We start from the raw sequence: 25,206 nt of genomic DNA, 5'->3' as shown, positions 1-25,206 counted from the left end.
CAACCTTTAATTGACCTCTTCGTGAGTTTTATGCATGGATACACTAATAAGTGTTCATTAGTAGTAGACGTCTTGATCGAAGCAAGAGAATGGAAGGGGTAAACATCTTTCCTAGTAGTCGGCATGGATGGGTGCAAAGTAAGTTGTCTTCGTTGCAGGATCTGCTGGTCTTTTGTGGATGCATACCACTTTTCTCTACCGGTCAAGCACCAAGCTTATCATTGGGGAGGACCCGATGATGATACATGGCTGAACGCCAAAGTGATTTGCATAACCAAAATTGACAACTAAGGGCAAGGTTACAAGCAGCGAAAAATAGGAATCAGGCATGTTCCATTCGGTGGTTCCGGTTAGCAATGGGCACGGTTTCGGCTCAAACCGAACCGAACTGTTAAGCCATGGCTTAACAGTTTATTGGTTCAAAGATAAATAAACCATTTGGTTTGGTTTCAAATATTATGATCCAGTTTGGTTTGGTTTTGAATTTCACGGTTTAGTTGTTTCGGCTTATGTGGTTTGGTTTAAAGGTTTAAAAGTTTAGAAGGTTTTAAGGTTTATAGGTTTGGTTTGGTTTTGATTTATGATAAACCGATTTGGTTTGGTTCTAAATTTTTCATAAATGGTTTGGTTTAAATGGCTTCATAAAATTTAAACAGTTTGGTTTGGTTTTTAATATAAATAAATGGTTTGGTTTGGTTTCAAGGCCAAGAAACCGAACTGCGCCCATTGTTAGTTCTGGTTGCTTAAGACCAGTTTCCGTGATAGCAGAAAGTTCTCCAAAAGTAGGAAAAGTTGGAGGGCTTTATACCATCCATCAGAATGTGGTTGAATTCTATTCACCAGCCCGAGGACTTAGAGCACACTTGTTCCCATTGCTTGAAGTTTTGAAAACTACTACGAAAGAACGAGGGATCCCCGGTACGAGAACATAAGGGCCGAAACTACTTGAGGCATTCCGTCTGAAGTAAGCATCTGGATAATCAGGGATGCAACATGGCATGCCCGAGGTGCGTGAGAGAGAGAGTCAGATTCGCTCCAATGAAAGTAATCCAAAGATAAATTTAACCCGAAGTCTCTAGGTATTAAAGACCAGGCATTTTACCTATCCGATAGTAGAACCCTACGAATAAAGCAGAAACAGCTCCCGTAAGAAATGCATGATAGGAATATGCAGCCACGTGATAAGTATCATATAGAGCAACAACTTCTGAAATTAGCCGAGACTATACAAGTAAGTCCTCCTATAGTAAATGGAAAAGTAGACCCTATAGCAAATGACATGAGTGTTTTGTATTATATTGAACCTCCCCACATGATGGCAATCCGAGTAGGAACCTTGATTCCAATAAGCACGACAATAATCATGATGGCCGTCGTGAAGTAGGCACATGTATCCATGTCTGGGCCTACAATAGACTTATGTTGAGCGGCAACCTCAACCAGATCCGGATCGGCTAGATAAGCCTGAGCCAGATCGGCATCCGAAAGGATGAGCCAGATCTGTATCTGGAAACAACCGGCCGGATCGGAGAGCCGGATTCAAGCGCGAACCGGAAGCCTAGTAGTAGCCTAGACTACTAGGTAATCATTGTCTCGTAGTTAGTGTCAGTCGCACGTAGGAACATTGAAGTACACTGTACTTCTCTCAGTCCTTCTGAGGACTTGTATAAATAGAGTTGTGAAAGCACATTGTATGTACAGAGAGTTTATAGAGTGTTTTGATTATTTTTGAATCTATGTTTACGTTCTGCTCTCTCTATCTCTCCCGCATATACTCTCTGTGTATTAAGCTTCTCCATTAAACCTTCATCTTATTCTCTGTTGCTATCCGGCTGAGCCGGTTCTGTCTAATGCTTCCGCACGTTAACATTTACATGGTATCAGAGCGCGAGTGTTGAGAACCTCTGCAGTCGACATACGCTGTCGTAGTGTAGGTTGCACACTATGCGGAAATTATATTTTTGTCCCTCCGGATAGAGAATGGAGTGCTCGGTGAGAACCGGAAGAAAACGGCATACCGGCAAGGAGGAAAACGGCATACCGGCAAGGAGGAAAAACGGCATACCGGCAAGGAAGAAAACGGCATACCGGCAAGGAAGAGCCGGATAAAGAGACATAAATGTAAAAAAGAAGGAAACACTCACTACTGCGCAGAGCGTGATTCGAACTCTGCACCTCCACGTTGACAAACCTCAACCTTACCATTACATTAACTTATCTTAAGTGTTTTAAATATAGATTTAATATGTATAAGACCTTTATTTATGCATACCTTTATTAAAAGGTAAATCGTGTATTTCTTTAATATATGAAAAAGAAAAAACACGAGACACTAAAAATAACTCATGCACATCTAGCGTGCATGAGCCCTATACTTAGGAAATAAAAAAGCATCACATGCACATTTAGTGGACATGAACACTTTTTGTAAAAAAAAAGCATGAAGCCATGCTTAGCTCTTCCTTCCTTATATAAGGAGGAGAGAAATATGTAAAGAGTTGTTGATTATTTGGACTAAGGATTAATTAATACAAAAATTATTCGTGGGATTCACGATTTATACATCTACTTCTCTCTTAACACCCTAAGTACCAATTAATATAGTATACTCGTGTGATTCACGAGTTTCTTATCTTTCTCTTTGCTATTTACTCATTATTAATCTCTATCTCATGAACTTCTTTCTCCTAGTCCAAGACCTCTGTGGTTCCCACCCGACTCACACAACGATCCGGAGCCGAAAGGCACGACACATTTGGTGAACCCGACGTGAAGAGCAGTAGGGGAGGACAAAGATGGATGGCGAATATCTCATGGAGGCAATGTCAAGAAGGATGATGGAGTTTCTGAGAGAAGAGAAAAGAAGAAATGAAGCCCAACAAGCCGTCGACAAAGTAGTCGAACGAATGAGCTATTTCAACGGTGCCGAAGTCCAAAGTTTCCTAAAAGTATACAATGCGGAGATGGATTCAAGAGGTGTGGACAAAGCTATGAGGCTAGAGTACTTTTGTCGGGTGGTGTCTCAACCGATCTTCAAAGATGTAACAGAGCTTCTAGAAGCTCATGATTCGTGGGCGACTTTCGAGGAGGCTCTATTGGAGGAATATGGCTATGAGAGGCAAAAGGGACAAGATCGACGCAACTTCGACCAATGGGTGACATCAACGAAGACCCACCAAGGTGCGACACAAGCATTCGTAGACTTCGAGCATCATTTTTCTCAATTGTCGGAGCGGGAACAAAGATTGGTGGGGGTCGATAAGGTCCTTATGTTTGTGAAGTCAATCGATCGAATGGAAAGGATGGCGATCGGCCTCAAACTCGAAGAAGATGATGGTGCAAATGGCCTCATCGAGGATTGGAGCAAAGTGGAAAGTGTATGCCGACTACACGATAAGGGGCAAGCGAGAATATCGACGACAACAAGACGGCCCATGAGGGACGATCGAAGAGGGACGAGATGCAACAACGCGCCACAAACAAAAGAAATGAAACTTAGAAGGGAGACAAAACCGAGGCGAATGGTGATCGAGGAAGAAGAGACCTCCCAACAAATGCGGGTTAATGAAGTGGCCGATACAAAGGCTCTGGTTCAGTATGACGGTACCGAGAGAGAAGGTGTGAAACAAGTCACCTTCTTGTCTTACAAAGAAACGACGGCGAAGGAGGAGGCCGATGACTCGAGGACGGCGAACGCCACTTCGAGGGAGGATAAATGTTTTGGAACACGCATTGTGTACGAAACATCGGGTGATGACGGCGCAAGCATGAGAAAAGCTTGCATGATCGAGGGAGAAAAAGTGTTTGAGTCTGAAGAGATTGAGGAGGTAGCCATGACAAACGACATCGAGTCGGGGGTGGCTATGGACGAGTCGACAACGGATAGCCATGTCAAGACTTTCTCCACGATTGTTCCAGAGACTTCGGCGGTTGCGCCCGTGTGCCAACGTGAGACCGGAGAGACGGAAGGTGGTGACGGGAAGACAAAGGCCCAACACAAAGAGGAAGAAGATCGAGGAAGAAAGGATATCCCCACACCTAATCTAGAGACTTCGGCGGTTGTGCACGTGCGTCAACGTGAGACCGGAGAGACAGAATGTGTGGACAAAAAAGAGGACGACCAGAAGGGCGATGAAGAAGACAAGATAAATGTAAATGAACGAAGGGATTCCTTCACACCGGTTCCGGAGACTTCGGCAGTCGAGACCGTGTGTCGGCATAAGACCGAAGATAAAGGAGGTGGCGAAGAGGAGACAATATGGCTCGCAGCGAGCATACATGGAGGGAAGGATATGGCCGACGTGGAGGCCAAGGATGAAGCTGTGGTTGAGTTCGATGGAGAGGTTGCATGCGGGAAGGAAGGAAGAGTCGAGAACCGGTTGAACCGGAAGACGATCCGGCCGGGATTCCGACCCGAACGAAGGAAGATCCACATGGGAGCCGATCGACCGGGGCCGACCCGGCCGAAACCTGATTCGGCGAAAATCGATCGGACGATTCCGATCCAAAAGGGGGCCGACCCAGCCAGAATCAATCGATCGAGCCCGACTCGGCGAAATGTGAATGCAGACGAAGGCCAACCAAGCCAAGAAGCGATCGGTGGAGACCGATCCGGACAAGGGCAAACCCGGCCTAATCGGAGATCGACACGAACGATCTACAATACCCAGTTGAAGACGGTGAGCGTGAGGAGTGGCCAGGAGTCCAATCGAAGGACACGCGCGGTGGACGAAGGAAGAGCGGTCGTATCGACGACATCGTTCGGTAGATCTACTACAACCGATCGGGGGAAGAAGGTGTGAGCGCCGGATATGGTGGATCGGGTGGCTACGGTGGTTCGGTTGGAAAGATTGCGCATACTCGAAGTGGAAGACGAAGTCAGACGAGGTCGACGAGCGTGCAGAGGAACTCGGTTGATCACCGTTGCCAAAGATCTCACCTCTTCACCTTTCTCGGCACATACCGGAGGATGTGCGGGTTTGGTGGGGGTGGATGTCGTGACGATTTTCGGCTACGGTGTGAAACCGAGTGAGACGAATAAACCAAGGATGTGCAACATTGCACATACACTTAGCAAATAAGCCTCCTAAGGCCTAGTGGCACTTGAGTTCATACAGAGGGGTGCAAGCAAGGTTTGAACCTTGCACCTCTAACATACAAGATAATTGCCTTACCACTACGACAACTATCATATAGTGTAAATTTTATGTATTTCCTTTTCATATACAAATTATAGAGGAAACAACCATAGAAAACCATGTGCACAAAACCATGGTTTTAAACCCATGGTTTGTGCATGACATAAGCAAAACCGTGTGCACAAAACCATGGTTTTAGCCCATGGTTATGTGCATGTCACGAGCATGGAAAGACCTATAAAAGCCTCTAGTTGGGCTTGTGTAAGGGGGGCTCAATATGTGATATCACCAACACCATTATCATCAATATAATATTTGTCTTTATCTTCTTCATATTTTTCTACTTCTCAAGTGTACAAGCTTTCTTCTTCTCAAGTGAACAAATTCCGTCTAATCTTACATTGATCGTCATCTAGCATCGATAATTCCGCGAACGTCCTCCCCAGTCCAAGACCCCGGTGGTCGCTCGAGTAGCACACGCACGCGCGAATCTTCGCGACATCATTTGGTGTCGTAGTGTAGGTTGCACACTATGCGGAAATTATATTTTTGTCCCTCCGGATAGAGAATGGAGTGCTCGGTGAGAACCGGAAGAAAACGGCATACCGGCAAGGAGGAAAACGGCATACCGGCAAGGAGGAAAAACGGCATACCGGCAAGGAAGAAAACGGCATACCGGCAAGGAAGAGCCGGATAAAGAGACATAAATGTAAAAAAGAAGGAAATACTCACTACTGCGCAGAGCGTGATTCAAACTCTGCACCTCCACGTTGACAAACCTCAACCTTACCATTACATTAACTTATCTTAAGTGTTTTAAATATAGATTTAATATGTATAAGACCTTTATTTATGCATACCTTTATTAAAAGGTAAATCGTGTATTTCTTTAATATATGAAAAAGAAAAAACACGAGACACTAAAAATAACTCATGCACATCTAGCGTGCATGAGCCCTATACTTAGGAAATAAAAAAGCATCACATGCACATTTAGTGGACATGAACACTTTTTGTAAAAAAAAAGCATGAAGCCATGCTTAGCTCTTCCTTCCTTATATAAGGAGGAGAGAAATATGTAAAGAGTTGTTGATTATTTGGACTAAGGATTAATTAATACAAAAATTATTCGTGGGATTCACGATTTATACATCTACTTCTCTCTTAACACCCTAAGTACCAATTAATATAGTATACTCGTGTGATTCACGAGTTTCTTATCTTTCTCTTTGCTATTTACTCATTATTAATCTCTATCTCACGAACTTCTTTCTCCTAGTCCAAGACCTCTGTGGTTCCCACCCGACTCACGCAACGATCCGGAGCCGAAAGGCACGACAACGCTTTTGAAGACAAACCCAAGTAACCGGCAACAACAAATAGAGAAAGGTATGGACAGAGGTATGGTGAGTTCACTTCCAACAGAGAAGCTCGACTGGAGCAACTATGCGTCTTGGTCATATAAAATGCACCAGTACTTGTTGGGGCATGGCTATTGGAGCGACGTGGAAGGAACCAACGAGGTAGCACTAGAGCCGACACACAATGACTTCCCGGCATGGGAGCAAGGAGTGAGTTGAGAGTACTGTACGGTCTCGCGTCCGGTGTGTACGATCAGATGCTCAGCTACATCAAGGATGCAAAGACGCCGAAGGAGGCATGGGAAAATCTACAGAAGATTTTCTCTACGAGTACCACAACCTGTAAGTTGCAGCTCCGGCAAGAGCTGAACAACATTTGTTAAAGAGACATGTCGGTTATGGATTACACCACCAAGATAAAGGAGATTTGTGACGCACTTGGTTATGGTTATGGTGGACGAAGATGAGATGGTACAAATTAGCCTCGTTGGTCTAGCGCAAAGATACAGGCCAATCCGGACAACGATCTGCACTCGGGAGAAGCCACCATCTTTCTTCGACTTGCAATCGATGCTAATGGTCGAAGAAAACCACTCGAGTGGGTCGAGGACCACTCACGGACGGCCAGATGTTGTACATGGAGACAGATCAGCCCCATGGACGTGGTCGATGAGGTGGGTCGGCACGCAATGGTAGATGCCAGCAAGAGCAGAACTGAAGGCACAGAGGTAGTGTCAACAGTAGTTCCGGACCCTCCACAAGCAGGGGGAGTCACAATGGCGCCGGAAGCTGGCAAGGAAAAGCCGACACAAAATGCTGGTACTGTGGCAAAAAGGGCCACAGGGAACGCGAGTGTTGGAAGAAGCGCGCCGATTCGAACAAATCTGGATCCGGCAAAACCGGTCGGGAAAACCGACAAAGCTCGCACTACGCTGAAGAATCGGAGGGATCCGGAACCGGGAAAACCGGTAAAGGGCCAGCCTTCGCGATCAAGCACAAGGCGAACTCGATGAAGAAGACCACTTCTAGATCAGAGGATGTATGGTACGTTGATTCCGGAGCGTCCAACCACATGACAAGCCATGAAGAGTGGTTCTCCTTTTTGGAGAAACCAGAACAACCGGAACAACCGGGGATTGTCGAAACCAGAGATGACACCTCTCACCCGATTGTGCATGTCGGAGAAGTCCCGTCAAGCCATGTCGGACAAAAGGGGAAGCTAATGTACGTACTACATGTTCCAACAATCACAAAGAACCTAGTGTCGGTCGGACAAATCGTCGACCAAGGAATGCAGGTGTGGTTTATGCACCTCGGGTGCTTCATCGAAGAAGAAGGCCGGATAATCGCGCAAGGGCGCAAAGACGGGAGGATGTTCATCCTCAACACTAATGACATCGGCACCACTATGTTTGTGAAAGGGCAGAAGGTCGAGTCGAACATCGACCTGTGGCAGAAGCGGATCGGCCACGTCAATTACCGGAGGCTTCAGGACCTGCAATCGAAACAAGTTGTTTTGGGTTTGCCGAAATTTAGCGGCCGAAAGGCCGAAATTTGTGAAGCCTACCAACTCGGGAAGCAACACAGGCTTCCATTCCCCACCGAACGAACCGGAGCCATAACAAGCTCGACTTAATCCATTCAGATGTATGGGGACTAGCACAAAACGTTAGTCTTGGTGGGAGTGGGTATTTCGTCTCCTTCATCAACGACTATAGCCCACACATATGGATCTACCTCATTGAGAGGAAGAGCGAAGTCTTCGAATGTTTCTAGAACTTGCAAAGCTTAGTTGAACAAGAAACGGAGAGGAAGATCAAGTGCATGCGGTTGGATGGCGGAAAAGAATACTTTTCTGGCCAATTCAACAATATCAATAACAAAACGGAATTCAGAGAGAATTCAACTGCAGATACACACCGGAGCAAAATGGTGTGCCGAAAGGAAGAACCGGTCGATTGTCGACGCGGCAAAGGCAATTCTGGAGGAGAAGAGCATGCCCCAATTCTACTAGGTTGAGGCGGTCCGGACGACCGTCTACTTCCAAAACCAGATCGGTGATAAGGTGTCAGCACACGAACTGTATTTCGAGTGCAAGCCGAATTTGAGACACCTTTGGATATTCGGCAGCATAACATATGTGCATGTACCACATGAGAAGCGGAGGAAGCTTGATCCGAAGTCTGAGAAGTGCATCCTGGTCGGTTACTCGCATGACCAGAAGGGGTATAAGTGCTATAACCCCCAGACGAAGCAAGTTCGAGTAAGCCAAGATGTTGAGTTCGATGAGACGACATCGTGGTACTCTCTACCGACTCCGACTTCCGACTCCGACCCAAGCTCAGAGGATGAGGCCAGTGAGCCTGAACCGGTCCAAATAGAAGATGACGAGCTTGAGACTCTAGAAGAGAGTCCAGAATCGTTTCGGTTGAGCGGACCGAACAAGCGACTGGGTCAAAGTGACTAGTCGGATGAGGAACCAGCGAGTAGTGGAGACTCTCCCGTACTCTCTCCGCGCAAAGAACCGAGGAAACGGTTCACGCGCAAAGAGAAAGGGAAGCAAGAAATGTCGGAATACGAAACCGGCAACGTTGAGTCGGATCGGAGCGAATCCGACTCCGAAAAGGATGAAGGCGGATCTTCAGGAACGAAGTCCAAACCGGCCAAGAAGGGCCCCAAACCGGGTGATGACAAGTTATGCCAGTCTTCCCGCTAGAAGAACCCCGTTACACGGTACGGGTACAATGAGTACATGGCGCATCACTATGCATGCGTACATGACCAAAGTGGCGGAAGTGCGTGAGCCAGAGAGGTACGCAAAAGTGGCAAAGGACGCAAATTGGCGTGCCACTATGGAAGAAGAAATGAGGGCACTCAATGCCAATGACACATGGGACCTCGTTGTCCCTCCCCAACAGTGCAAACCGATCGGTTGCAAATAAGTATACAAGGTAAAGTACAACGCTGGCGGTTCAGTCAACCAGTACAAGGCCTGGTTAGTGGCGAAGGGATACGCGCAAACCCACGGAATCGACTACAACGAGACCTTCGCTCCAGTAGTGAAGATGACGACAGTTCGTGTGGTACTGGCAGTTGGTGTGGCAAGGGAATGGCATCTTCACCAAATGGATGTGAAGAATGCATTTCTTCAAGGTGATCTTGAAGAACGGGTCTATATGATCCAACCCCTCGGTTTTCAATAAGAGATGAACAAGTCAACAGTATGCTGACTCAAGAAGTCGCTTTGCGGTCTGAAGCAAGCCCCCAGAGCTTGGAATGTGAAGATCACGAACCAGTTGCGTAAGGGGGTTTGCGGCCTCAAAGTCCAACTCTTCATTGTTCATCCGGAACGGTCCGGACGATCTGGTTTGCATTTTGCTTTATGTAGATGATTTGGTCATCACCGGACCCCGAACTCAATGAAATCGGCCGAGTGAAGTCCTAGTTGTCGGACACATTTGAAATGAAGGACCTGGGGGACCTTCATTATTTTCTTGGGATCGAGGTGATCGAAACCCCCGACGGCATATTACTCTCACAACGCCATTATGTGTTGAATATGCTGTACAAGTTTGGCATGACGGAATGCCGACTGATCTCTACACCCCTGGACCGGAACCTGAAGCTACGTCCTGACTCCGGACCGACCTACAATGAGAAACGGTTCCAACAAATTGTCAGAAGCCTCATATACCTGACAATCACTCGACCCGACATCAGTTACCCGATCGGAGTGATCAACCAGTTCATGCAGAAGCTGACCGTTGAGCACCTTCAGTGCGCACACCGGATACTCCAGTATGTTAGCGGCATGAAGGACCGGAGACTGTTATACCGACACTGTATAGCTGGGAAGCTAGTCGGATATACCGATGCCGACTGGGCTGGTGATGCATCGGATTGTCGATTCACCTCCGGTTACATGTTTTCTCTTGGTAGCATGATTGTTGCTTGGAGCAGCAAAAAGCAACCAACAATGGCTCTGTCGAGCATTGAGGCTAAATACCGGGGCACTACCATTGCCACCTGTGAAGCCATCTTGCTTCGGCGACTGCTTCAAGACTTGCGAATTGAGGTACTGACCCCGATCCTGATCTATTATGACAACATGAGCAACATTCAGCTCGCCAAGAACCCCGTTTTCCATGCTTGAACAAAGCACATAGATGTGCATTATCACTTCGTGCGTGAGTGGTGAAGTCGAACTTTGGTATGTTCAGATAGATCAACAGATTGCCGACATCTTCACCAAACCGCTCGGATCAAACAAGTTGTAGCAGTTCATCGAAATGCTTGGTGTTCAACATCTTGACGTGCCGCACTTGAGGGGGAGAATCAGCAAAGGCAAAGAAATCGGTGCCATAACGGGCAAAAGGCAAAGAAACTGCTGACGGCACTGGACAAGGAACCGGAAAGGGAAGAACCAACAAAGGGGGAGACAAGAGGAAAAAGGAAGCCGAGTCAACAAAGGAGGTCGGCACATCCGAACAAGTCGGAATAAGCGGTAGCGGCGACAAAGTCAAGAAGGACAGAGCCAACCGGAAGGAGAAGGCCAAGACCCGGACATGGTCTGATGTGGTGAAGGGCCTGAAATCGGACGACGAGTTGGAGAACACTGACTCGGACAAGAGCGGGAATGAATTGGAGACAACCGATTCGCTTCAACAGTTGGATTTGGAAGAGTCGGATCAACTAAAGGCCAAGCGGACATGGACGCAACGGAAGTCGATGCCAACATGAAGGAACCGACGGGTCGACAAGCGCCGGAGTCGCACCAGCGAGGGAGCTGAAATGGGCCTGTTGAGCAGACAAGCCGACCAAGGAGGTCGAGGTGCGCAGAAGCAGAAGGGTCGTGGCAAACAGAACCGGACCGGACGAGGAGCGCGAGCAAGGCGGAGCGACGCTAGAAGGAGCTGGGTAGAAGAACCGACTGCCACGGACACTAACACCACGATCCGACCTCAAGTTGAGCTTGAGGGGGACTGTTGAGCGGCAACCTCAACCAAATCCGGATCGGCTGGATAAGCCAGAGCCGAATTGGTATTCGAAACCAAGAACCGGATCGGTATCCGGATGGCATCCAGAAACAACTGGATGGATCGGAGTGCCGGATTCGAGCGCGAACCAGAAGCCTAGTAGTAGCCTAGACTACTAGGTAATCATTGTCTCATAGTTAGTGTAAGTCACACGTAGGAATATTGAAGTACACTGTACTTCTATCAATCCTTCTAAGGACTTGTATAAATAGAGTTGTGAAAGCACATTGTATGTACATAGAGTTTACAAAGTGTTTTTATTATTTTTGAATCTACGTTTACGTTCTACTCTCTCTATCTCTCCCGCGTATACTCTTTGTGTATTAAGCTTCTCCATTAAACTTTCATCTTATTCTCTGTTGCTATCTGGTTGAGCCGGTTCTGTCTAACGCTTCCGCACGTTAACATTTACAACTTATAATAAGCCCAAGCAGTAAATACAAGAACTCCAATACTGATCATGGCATACACCATGCCTAAATAACCGAAGACAGGTTTTTGGGGATAGTGGAGACGATATAACTAATGATACCAAGTCCTGATGGAATAAAAGTATGAACCTCTAGATAACCATGGAGCGGAGAAGGATGCTAGTATAAGATAGGGTTCCCCCCTCCAACAGGGTCAGAAGAGATGATATTAGAGTTTCAATCGGTTGATGACATGGTAATTGCACCCACCGGTACAAGAGGAGGTGGTAAAGGTAGGAATGTTGTCACTGAAACGAACCGAACGGATAGGGATAATCTATGCATGGTCATTCCGGGTCCGCGTGTGTTAAGGATAATGGTTATAAAATTAATGAAACCTAAAATAAAGAAAACACCTGATAGGTAGAGACTACAAGTGGCTAAATCAACAGCTCCTCCGGAATGATTGGTTATACTACTTAGAAGGGGATAGCACATATGTTAAATAGCCTCATGTTGTGTTTGCCTAATGCTAAACGCTATATGTCTCTGTATGGATCGGACTGTACCTTTATCTATCATCCTGTCATGAAGCCTTTCCTTTAGAGAATCCCTCATGTCTACTCTAACTTTTCTCGATTATTCTTATGGCGGATGTCCCTTGACCGGAGTTTCAACTCTAGTGATTTTATATGAATTGCTTTAGAAGAGCTAACTTGTACCAAGCACTATCCCACTGTAGACAGTCTTGAATCGATAAGGGTGCGCAAGAAAGAAAAGGAAAGAAAAGAAAAGAAAAGAAAAGAAGAGGCTTCAGCATGAAGACGGGCGACTGAGTAAGAATATGTGGCCTTCGTCCCATACCCCTTGATAAAGGCCAATTCGGCCAACCGCTTGATAGTGAGAAAGGCCAAAAATGTAATTTCTCACTATTTGTGAATAGGTATATAAGTCAATAGAAACGAGGGTTTTGTGCGCCCCCGCCCCACCAAAAAGTTGTTTTTTTGTCTTCTTTTTTTGTGTGCTATTCACCATTTTTCTGCAGGGAAAAAACAACAGCTCATCCGTTTCCATTACTCCTCACAACAGTGGTATCAAAGTGCAGGACTGCGTGAAGACATTGTGAGGAAATCATTTGATTTCCTTGTTTTTACCCCTCTGTGCATGCTAATTTTCAAGAACTCGTCAAACAGAGGTAATATCCAATACTTGCTTCTGTAGGAACTCTTTTTTCGTGCCTATTTTTTTGGCATTCGGAGAGAGTTTACAACTCCTTACACCCCTATCCAAAATGATGTGTCTGAGAGGATGAATAGAACCATCCAGGACAGAGTTGTCTCTATGTTACACCATGCAAACCTCTCGCAAGGTTTTTGGGCAAAAGTTGTTTTAACAACTATCCATGTGATTAATCTATCACCAAACACAGCCATAGGTCTAAAAGTGTCACAAGAGTTGTGGATAGGCAAGACACCTCATTATGCTCATCTTACAGTTTTTGGATGCAAAGCATATGTACACATTCCAAAAACTTTAAGAAAGAAATTGGACTATAAATGTAGAAAATGTATATTCCTTGGTTACAGAATTGATGGGCAGTTTGGATATCGCTTATGGGACCCTGACGCACGTACCGTGGTCAAAAGTAGTGATGTTGTTTTTTATGAGAACAAAATGCATAAACTGTGCGTAAAGGAGGTAGAAGTAAGAAAGGTTGCATTTAAAGATATTATGCCTTCTGTTGATGTAAAACAGAAAAATCTTATTGATGTAGATGCTTGTACATGTGGGCAGTCACGAAAAATTGTTATTGGTCAATATGGTGATGCCCAAAATGATGATGCTCAGCACAATGATGTGCAAAATAATGATTTTCAGCAAGAATATGCTTAGAGAACTCTTTTAGCTTAAGCTATTTTTACTTTACTTTTATTTTAGTTTTGATGATTGGATAAATACCCATTTTGTTGTAAACCAATTGTCTCATGGGCCAATTTTGGCCTTAGAAGACATTAATTTCTTTCATTCTTTTCTCTCTCACACTCTCTACCCCCTCCCTTTATTGCCCACATTTAGGGATATTGGAAATGTTAAATACTTGTTAAATATGTAGAATACGCAAAACTTCTTAAAACAGGAGTTATAAAATGTACGATAGAGGGTTGGAGAAGACCTTGATCCCTCACCATAACTTAGTTGAAGTGATTCTCGAATTTAGCAAGGATGTTTACAATCAACCACATTTTTATGGGTTGATTTGGTCGAATCCACAAATCCGCATAACGTTATCTTTGAGGCATCGTCCATGTCAAACACCTTGAGCGTCATTTGTCTGAAACTCACCCATGTCGTCTCACCATCTTGCAGCTCTTGAATATGAATTTGGAATTGGCTGATTACAACTCTCCAAACAATGAAATTTGCAATGTGATGAAGAGATATAGAGAAGAGAAGCGGAAAAGAAATGAATGTTACAATATTCTATTATGGAAACAATACAAATTGAATTGACCCCAAATAAAACCACAAAACCAAAGAACTACTTCATTTCCAATCACCCAAACTCATAAAAGTCCTTCATCTCCTTCTTTCTTCTACTATGCCTCTTCTCACTTCTTTTAACATTATATTCTTCCTTCCTCCTTATGGCTAAGAATACCCTCTGATTCATAGGTTTTTGGGTTGCGTTATTCTTGCTCTATTTTAAAAAATATATACTCGAGTCTATGTGAAACGTTTTTTATACCATTATTTCTCCTCTCTAATCCCAAATTTGTCATACAAGATCATTTTGGACCTTGTCAACTTTTTAATGCTTTTTTTCTTTCGAAATTCGGATATCAGATGAAGACGTTATAAGCCTTTTTATCTATCTAAATCTTTATAGCCACACCTTACTTTTTGCTACTTTTTGCTACTTTTTGACACTTTTGAAAAATGTTTTTAACTTTATCCCTTCAAGTTCCTTCATTCTTTGATTATTATGATACTTGAACCTTTCATATCGTGCTTTATTCTTGGACATCCTAGCATCCAACGTATTTGCAACAATCTTTTCTTTCGAACAAAAAATAACTTCACACAATGCTTCATAAATTCCTCCTTGAAGCATCTCCATTTTGTAGTCTTGTATGTAGAGTGAGACATTCTGACTCTCCAATCAATAATCTAGTCAATTTCGGCTCCATCATTACTCTTTTCTCTTGAACCATTCTCTTAAACAAAGCCATTGTAGTTGACATCTGTCCTTGGTCTGCCACCTCCTTGCCACCCATTCATGTTGAGTTCACCAAATGCCATGCAAAAGCACACTAAATCCATGCACTTATAGGTGTAAACAATAAAGATATAAAATCTCAATTGAAGCATAGCACATAAAGATGCATGGAGATGACAAAGAACTATTCACATAGTGTTGAAGATACAACACTCAATTTGAAGATTCCCTCACTCTCACTCCAAAAAAGACCAACCGACCTCACCAACACCTAAATAGTCTTGGAAGGTTCACACTAGATCAACCCAATTGGCATTATTCTCTCCAACACTTAATAGTCTTGGAAGCTAGTATATTCTTATATTGATCAAGCTTCTTATGCCATGTCATCAAGAAAATACTCATGCATAAATAGATGTCCCTCGATCATGGAATCAAAGGAAAATGAGGCAACAACCTAGTGTAGTACGTTGCCTTCAACAATGGGCAAATCTTCTTATTGTGATATTTTTTCTAAAATAAGATGTGACCTTCTTTATAGGAAGTATGCATTAAACCATATTCAAATTTCACATAAGATAATGTTATATTTGTGCCGATAGAAGATTCTTAGGCAAAATTTTCCTCAAATTTTGAAACAAATAATCTATATTCGTGTCACTCTATCTAATGCAATTTTAGTAGGGTAACAAGTGTCCTAATTCGTAGATCAATGAGTTCTGCTATATAATTGCTCTTTCAAAACATTGTAAATCCAATTATGATATTTCATAATCATTTGGACGGATGGCTCTTGTCTAGCGTCCATCATTCTCAATAGTCCATCCTCATCTTATTCATTTATACATGTGTCCTATAAAAGCATCTAACATATATCATTCATTGCATCTCCTCTAATACAACAATATTGTTTTAATATTCTCATCTATATTATCCTTTTACTTATTAATATTAGTTTCCCCTTGTCTCGATGTTAAATTCTTTGCTTTCCTTAATATATGTCATTGCATTCGCCACATTGATATATGATATACACAAGCCAGTATTCTTCACACAATATATTCCTTTCTCTTCCCCCAAGTCTCTATACCTCAAATTCATTTACTATTCATGTGGAGAATTCCCAAATAAGGCTAGTCACTATCAAATTTAGATATCACTCCCACCTTCGAGCTATTTGTCACTCAAGGATAGTTCTCAAGCATAGTATGAACCATGTGTACCATTCGTGCATTCGTGTTCGAGAATGATTCAATCATTCGAGAAGGGTAAACACCCTCGAAGAATGATAAATACCATACTTTTGGATAAATTATTTACTATAAGGTAAATATTTTTTCAAGGTAAAAAAAAATTTTAAATTGCAAAAAAAAACATTACCTTCTTAATAATAGAAATTACAACAAAATTACAAAAATTACAACAAAATTATAGAAATTACAACAAAATTACAGATTTTACAACAAAACTACAGAAATTACAAAACAATTACAGAAATTACAACGAAATTACAAAAATTACAGAAATTACGAAAAAATTACAAAAATTAGTGACAAATTACAGATAGTAATGGCCGGGAGAAGATGTGGTCACTAACTCACTATTGACTAGTGTGCATGATGCAAACAGCAGATCGTTCAAGGAAAAGGGGGAAAAGGGGAGGAGAGCAGAGCGTAGCGTTGATGTGCAGAGGAAAAGGGGGAAAGGGGAGGAGAGCAGAGCGTAGCATTGATGTGTAGAGGAAGAGGGGGGGAAGAGGTAAAAAACCTTTAAAAAAAGGTAAAAAAAGGGGAAAAAGGAAAAAAAAAACACGAATATTTGAATATCATTCGTGTTCGTTTTCAAACTTAGGAAAACGAATAATATAGTATACGAACACGAATTTTACGTATTATGTTCTCAAGTATAAATGAGGACAACTAAAACACAAGATTTTATGAGTTCAAGGCTGAATTCCTCGAGTGTTAGTACAAAATGCCAAACTGATTGAAATGAAACATCATACATCTATTATAAATTTTGGGTTTCGCACCCCGTTTGAAATGTTGGCATCATAGAGTGACACATATTCTCCATGTGTAATATTCACAATATTCGAGAATACGAAATGGCCCTAAGAATATTATAAAACCATTCGTTTTATAAAATAAATATATAAAAATATTAATTCATTCATTTTTTTATTTAAATAAATTTAATTCACTAAAAAAAGAATAATCATTTATTAATAGATTATAAACATATGATTAGTATTAATTCTCCTTTATAGTGTCAAATAAAAAATGGAGAAGTTTATAAACCTTTATTTTAATTAATTAAAATTTTTTTAAACAAATATTTGTATATTATTATAGAAATATAATTTGTGTGAAGTCCAATTTATAATGTCAAAATAAAAATATCCATAATTTTTGAGAGAATAAAAAGTGAGGAATTAATGAACCTTTATTTTATTTTATTTATCTATTAAAAATAGAACAAATACTTTTATATTTATTATAAAAATTTATTAGTGTCAAGTCCCTCTTTTAATATCCCTTTTTATTGTCAAGTCCCTTTTTTTTTATCCTAGTAACTAAAAAAGGAGGGAGTTCTTGGACTCTCTCTCTTTTTTTTTTTAAGGTTAAACGAATACTTGACCATGCATTCGTATGCGTATTGGTTTGCATTCGAATGGGAAGCCCCACGAATGTGAATATGTCAATCTATGGTTGACATATGTACGTGCTAGGAATTATGGCGTTATGCTCCTTATATTTCCCATTTCACACATCTTTATATTGGGAATTGTTTCCATTATTTTGGATGGATGTTTCATGTGTGAAAGTTTTGGCACAACTTTAAAAAGGTATGGAAATTATGATACTTATGTAATAATGCTATACTTTCCTAAATTAAGCTTGGATGAAATTTTAGAGATTATGTCGAAAGAAATATCAAACTATTGCAAATTAGTAAGGAGATATGTCAATATGTTGAAATGATAGCAACCAAGGGTGAAAAGGTGCCAACGTTTAACTAAAAATCATTATCAACCAACCCATCGGGAACAACTGTTTCTATTTTTGAATGCATTGCATTTTATTTTAAAAGAGCAATTTAATTGGTTTTCATTTGTCCTTACTACATGCATATGTGACAATCTGTGTCGGCATTGTCTTTGGAGTGTGCATAATCACAATTCATGATTAAGAATCATTTCTTTGATAGCAACACAATGTCAAACCCACTGTTCAAGACAATTATTAACCCATGACCTTTGATCAAAAAAGTGCAAGCTTTAACAATACACCGACATGTTTATATTTTTATTTTTATTTTATAATTTCAAGGGACATCTATAAGCAATAATTTGTGTGAGTATAAGGTTTCTTATAACATCATGGATAAAGTCAATCATTTCACCTTTCATTTTTTTCTTTATCACGTAGTGTCTTCGTCACAATATCATCATGAAGTAAGCAATGCTCATCTAGAAGTTTAGTCTTGGTTATCATGAGGTTATTATCAAACTCTATTGTGTCAATGGGGATGACTTGAAACAATCCGATAAGATGTTCTCTTATTATAATTAAATTGTCAAAGGATGTAATTCTAAGGTTTAAATTCATAAATTATCTCGAATACTTAGGATTGTTTAATTAATCAAATGTACATGATAAAAATGAACACATTTAGGCTTATGTATAGGAAATATGAACTTTGTATATAGGATATTTATTATTATTTTTGAAACTACATTCAATTAGATATTTTTATAAATGATGCTCCACAATAAAAGCGCTCAACACATTTTCCTAGATCATGGATTTTGCCAAAACCAAATTTAATGTTAACTCAACACCAATTCTCGATTTCTTTTAGGGTTCCTTGATCAAACTTAAACTAGAGACTCAAGAGTGTCATTATAGTGCTTCTTGTTGGCCCATTATGTTATTGATAGTTCATTTGCCTCTAATGTTAACATTGTTATGCCCCTCAAAGTTTGTGGAAAGAAAGGAACATGTTGAGGTTGACATTGCAAAGCCATTTTCTTTGGGAGATAAAAGGTTGATGTGGATGATCTATATTTATTCTTAGAGTTAAAATATTGGTATTCATAATACCAAACCAAAATTATTTAAAGAGATTCTTAATGAGCACACCATCATATTACATGTTTGATTTCCTAAAATCTTGATATGGTAAGCTTATTGAAAAGAATTACGTGCAGAAGCTCTTAGACACAACCAGCTCAACCGGATAACAACAGAGAATATGGAAAGCTTCGAAACACACAGAGGGTACGTGGGAGAGAGAGAGAGAGAGAGAGCAGAACACACACAAAGACTATATTCAAAATAACACTCAACACTCTATACATTGAATGTGCTTAGAGAGCACTTTTATACAAGTCCTTAAAAGGACTGACTGAAGTACTAACAAGTGTTACGAAGGCACTCCAGCTCTTCTTAAAGCACAGCGGATCGTGATGTGTTGGATCGTTTGGTGTGCTCAAAATAGAAAAGGAAGGGGGAAGGAGACTTACCTCTGTAGCAAAACCAAAAGCTTCTATTTCATTACACAGGGTGAAACCTCTGTCGTCTGTTTTCTTCTTCTCTTACAACTAGTCTCATTACACCTCACTCTAACTTTTTTACCTAAGTTATAAGTGACTTACATATTCCACTAATTAGCTGTGAGTAGCTAATTAGTTGTGACTAGCTAAATAGATGTTTTACCTACATGCCTAATAGTAGCTAATTTCCCAATAGCTACTATAGGAGATCTCACTTACCAATATGCATCATATGCTTTTGTTGAGCTTGTTTCTCAACACTCCCCCTCAAGCTCAACTTATCCTTTCTTGAGATCATCTTCAATCTTCTTTCCTTCATGCTTTTTAGCTATCATACCAATGGTTATAACTCCCATCATGTCCCGAAACTGTGTATGTTTTTCTATGCTCAGTCCCTTGATAAGAATATCAGTGACTTGCTGATTTGTGTTTACATACAATAGATCTACTTCTCCATCAATCACTTTCTCTCTGACAAAGTGATAATGCACTTCAATGTGCTTTGTTCTTGCATGGAACACTGAGTTTTTTGCAAGTTGAATGCTACTCATATTGTCACACCAAATTGTGACTACACCATTTGTATACTCTCCCAAATCAGCAAGCAATCTTCTGATCCATACCTCTTCACAAGTGGCTATTGCAACTCCTCTATATTCAGCTTCAGTACTTGATAACACAACAGTAGCTTGTTTCTTGCTACTCCATGAAATAGTTGCACTTCCCAATGTAAACATATATCCACTTATGGATCTTCTATCAGTTTGGCTTCCAACCCAATCAACATCTATATATCCTTCCAACTTTATGTCCAGATCAGCCATGTAAAATGGTCCATAGTTCTGAGTATCTTTTACATACCTCAAGATTCTTCTAATGCATTCCAAATGTGGCTTTCTTGGTTGTTGCATAAACGGGCTGACTAATCCAATAACATAACTCAAATCAGGTCTTGTTATAGTCAAATATATGAGGTTGCCCACCATAGACATGTACATGTTTACATCTTCTATTTTGGCTCCCAAATCAGCCCTCAATTTGCAGTTCTTATCCAGTGGTACATCAATCGGTTTGCATCCAAGCATACCATACTTCTTCAACATAGTTGTTGCATACTATTTTTGCAACATATATATACCACTTTCAAATATGATCATCTCAATACCAAGAAAGTATCTCAACTTTCCCAAATCCTTCATATAAAATTGCATTTCCAAATTTTTCTTCAGCTTATTATTTCATCCATAGAATCACCTCCGATGATTAAATCATCTACATAAGTCAAAATAACAACAATGCAATCATTCATCTTCTTTATATACAATGATGGATCAACCTTTGATATTTTGAAGGCAAAATTTTTTAGAGATTCTAAAAGTTCCCAATTGCTACTATAGGAGATCTCACTTACCAATATGCATCATATGCTTTTGTTGAGCCACTCTAATCTGGACACTGATCCGACTCTCCGATCTGGCTCCTCGTTTCGGAATCTGATCTGTATCTACAATCCGGAGCCTTACCGATCGGTCTTCATCCGATCCAACTCTCGGCTTATCCACCTGATCCGGCCCATGTTGAGCTTGTCCGCCCAACGCTCCCCCTCAAGCTCGACTTGAGTCTAATCGTAGTGGCAGTCCTTGTCGGTCCTTGCCTCCGGCTTCTCCTGGTGTCTTCACACCTTGCTCGTGCTCCTCGACCCGTACGATTCCCCTTTCCATGACCCATCCGGTTTCGCGCTCCTTGACCTTCTCGGTCGTCTTGTCTGCTCATCACGACCATCTCAACTCCTTCGCTCCTATGACTCTGGAACTTCTCGACCCATCAGTTCCTCCATGTTAGCGTTGATTTTCGCTGCCCTCTCATCCGGCCTTCACTTGATTCGGCTAGCCTGAATCGAACCACTCAACCGAATCGGTTGCCTCTGATTCGTTCCCGCTCTTGTCCAAATTTGTTGTCTCCAATTCATCTTCATCCTTCAGGCCCTTCACCACATCAAACCATGTCCAGGTCTTGGCCTTCATCTTTCAGTCGGCATTGTCCTTCTTCACTCTATCGCCGTTGGCACCGCTTGTTCCGACTTTATCGGATGTGCCGACTTCTTCAAATGACTCAGATTCCTCTCCAATTGCTTCTCTGGTGCCTTTACCTATTCTCCCGATTCCTATTCTGGTTCTCCACCTCAAGTGTGACACGTTGAGATGTTGTAGCCCAAGCATCTCCGAAAAGTGTTGCAACTTGTCCGATCTGAGTGGCTTGGTGAAGATGTCGGCAACCTGCTGATCGATTCGAACATACCGGAGTTTGACTTCACCGCTCAAGACTTGCTCGTGCACAAAGTGATAATGCACCTCAATGTGCTTTGTGCAAGCATGGAACACAGGGTTCTTGGCCAGCGACATGCTATTGATATTGTCACAATAATCGGGATTGGAGTCGAAACTTCGATCCATAAGTCTTGCAAGAGCCTCTGAAGCCATATGGCTTCACATGTCTCGACAATGGCTCCTCAGTACTCAGCCTTAGTGCTCAACAGAGCCATTGTTGGTTGCTTCTTGCTGCTCAACGCAATAGCCGCGCTACCAAGAGAAAACATGAAGTCGGATGTTGATCGACGATCTGACGCATCACTAGCCCAGTCGACATCTGTATAACCGATTAATTGTTCAGTTATACTGTGTCGATACAACAGTCCCCAATCCTTAGTGCCACTTACATATCGTAGTTACTATAGTCGATGCACACTGAAGGTGCTCAATAGTCGGTCGTTGCATGTATTGACTGATCACTCCGACCGGATAACTGATGTCAAGTCGGGTGATGGTCAGGTATATGAGGCTTCCAACAATTTGTCAGAACCGATTCTCATTGCAGGCCATTCTGGAGTCAGGATGCAACTTCAGATTCCGGTCAAGGGGTGTTGAGATTAGTCAACAATCGGTCATGTCGAACTTGAACATCATATTCAACACATAGTGTCTCTATGACAACAATATGTCGTCGGGGGTATGGATCACTTCGATCCCGAGGAAGTAGTGAAGGTCCCCCCAGGTCCTTCATCTCAAATGCTCCCGACAATTGGGACTTGAACTCGGCCGATTTCAGCGAGGTCAAGTCCAGTGACGACCAAGTCGTCTACGTAGAGTAAGATGCACACTACCAACTTGTTCATCTCTAACTGAAATCTGAGGGGTTGGATCATATACACTTGTTCTTCAAGATCTCCTTCAAGAAACGCATTCTTCACGTCCATCTGGTGGAGATGCCACCCCCTCGCCGCTACGACTGCCAGCACCACATAGACTATTGTCATCTTCGCCACCGGGGCGAAGGTCTCGTAGTAGTCAATTCCATGGGTTTGCACATATCTTTTGGTCACTAATTCGGCCTTGTACCGGTTGACCGAACCGTCGGCATTATACTTTACCTTGTATACCCATTTGCAGCAAATCGTTTTGTAGTGTCACGGAGGGTCAACCAGGCCCCGTGTGTCATTGGCATGTGCTCGCATTTCTTCCTCCATAGCGGCACACCAATTCACGTCTTTTGCCGCTTCCGCGTAGCTCTCTGGCTCACACACTTCCGTTACCTTTGTCATGTACGCATAATGATGAGCCATATACTCATTGTACCCATACCTCATCATTGGGTTCTTCTAGCGGGTAGATCGGCGAAGCCTCTAGTTCGCCGATTTTAAGGCCCTCTTGGCCGACTCAAACTTCGTTTCCGAAGGTCCATCTTCATTCTTCCTGGTGTCGGATTGCTCTGATCTGACTTTTCCTTGTCGGTGTCGTTGTCGTGGAGGATTCTGACTACTAGGAGAAAACTATGTGTGTGAATGGATGCACACGAAATTGTCTTTATGTACAAACATGTGTAAATAACATATTATTAGTTTGAGTGTTGATGAATACTAGAAGGAGTGAGTTGATAGGTACTTTATGGTCACACAAAAGGAGGAATAAAAGCAATTGACTGGAAGAGATCGAGGAGAGAATCAGGGAAAAGTGGTTGTCTTAACATCCTGATGTAACGACTCCTCTAAAGTGAGGGAGAGAAGACTGAAAAAGGATCCACGATTTTTGGAGAATTGGAGTGCTACCGGACCGAGCTCTGTTGATTTCCGTCTCCCCTATTCTCTATTTTCTGTCATTGTATTGTGAGGACTCCGTTTCGCATTGGTAGCCCGCGTGCTCCCGATCGGAGGCTCACTAGGTGTCTAAAAGTGTGCGTGTGGGGAGCTCGAAGCTCTATTGCTGGCTGAGTCCGGTTGTAATTCTCTTAGTACAGATTAATAGACTACCTTTTTATTTCCAGATTCTCTGTCTTCTATGTCTCTGTCGTGTTCTTATCTCTGTTCCCTCTCGCCTGTGTGTGCATACCAAGTGTGTGAGCCCGTGAGCTCATTATTTGCTACCCGGCGCAGCTCTGGAACCGAGAACGCGTGTTGAGCCCGTGTGCTCATCATCCGGAATCCGGAGACTGGTCTGGATCTGATACATGCCCAGACCGTGCTCAGGCGAAGTTATCCGGAAACCGATCTGGATATTCCCTCTTCTCCTTACCGGCTCCTTGGTCTAAGACCCCGGTGGTCCCACCCCATTTCCGACACATACACACAGAATACCGCGACACTGTATTCTAACATCTTCTTCTTCCCTTTTTCCATGCGCGTGAACCGTCTCCTTGGTTCCTTGTGCAGGGAATGCACGACCGTGTCTTCACCGCTTGTCGGCTCATCATTTGACTGGCCATTCCGACTCAGTCTCTCATTTGGCCCACTTAGCCGGAATGAAATCGGACTCTCATCCACAGTGCCAATATCCTCTTCTTCTTCCTCCCGAATCATGTCGGGTTCACTGGCCTCATCCTCAGTGATCGGGTGGTCGGAGTTGTCTGGGGTTGGAGTCAGAGTCGATAGAAAGAAAGAAAGAAAGATATATTAACGTCTTCTAAAGCCAAAATTGGCCCACTAATGCAAAGAACGGGAGAAAAAATTTGGACCATTTCTCGATTTGTGCGTGTCATCCTTGCGTAGGGGCCATGCTAATCTTCTCTGTATCATTCCACCATGATGCCTACTCATCGATTTCGACATCTCAACTCACTCGAACTTCTTTGGTTCGGGGGTTATAACACTTATACCCCTTTTGTTCATGTGAGTGGTGGACCAATATGCACTTCTTCGACTTCGAGTCCAACTTCTTCGCTTCTCATCTGCCACATGCACATAGGCAATGCTACTGAATACCCTCAAGTGTCGTAAGTTCAGCTTCCACCCGAAATATAGCTCGTGTGCTGACACCTTCTCCCCGATCTAGTTTTGGATGTAGATCGCGGTTCTAGTCGCTTTGGCCGAGTAGAATTTGGGCATGTTCTTCGCCTCTAGCGTTGCCCTTGCCGCTTCCACAATCGATTGATTCTTCCTTTCAGCTACGCTATTTTGCTCCGGTCTATATTTGTAGTTGAATTCTCTCTGAATTCCC

The 25,206-nt window shown here is 42.5% G+C and overlaps 1 non-coding gene across 1 annotated transcript; it reads right to left on the bottom strand.

The window, feature by feature from the left end:
* Positions 1-24,712: 24,712 nt before the first annotated feature.
* On the bottom strand, positions 24,713-24,816 carry LOC147860514 (U6 spliceosomal RNA). Its single transcript, XR_015530303.1, has one exon. It is a non-coding gene; the product is annotated as a U6 spliceosomal RNA (small nuclear RNA).
* Positions 24,817-25,206: the final 390 nt, after the last annotated feature.

The sequence above is a fragment of the Azolla caroliniana genome, unplaced genomic scaffold (assembly GCF_043228905.1).
Source record: "Azolla caroliniana isolate FFs.n. ecotype wild unplaced genomic scaffold, voAzoCaro1.0.p SCAF_9, whole genome shotgun sequence".
In the NCBI taxonomy this organism is placed as follows: Eukaryota; Viridiplantae; Streptophyta; class Polypodiopsida; order Salviniales; family Salviniaceae; genus Azolla; species Azolla caroliniana.
The sequence above is the reverse complement of the archived record's forward strand: the minus strand, read 5'-3'. Positions and strand labels throughout refer to the sequence as shown.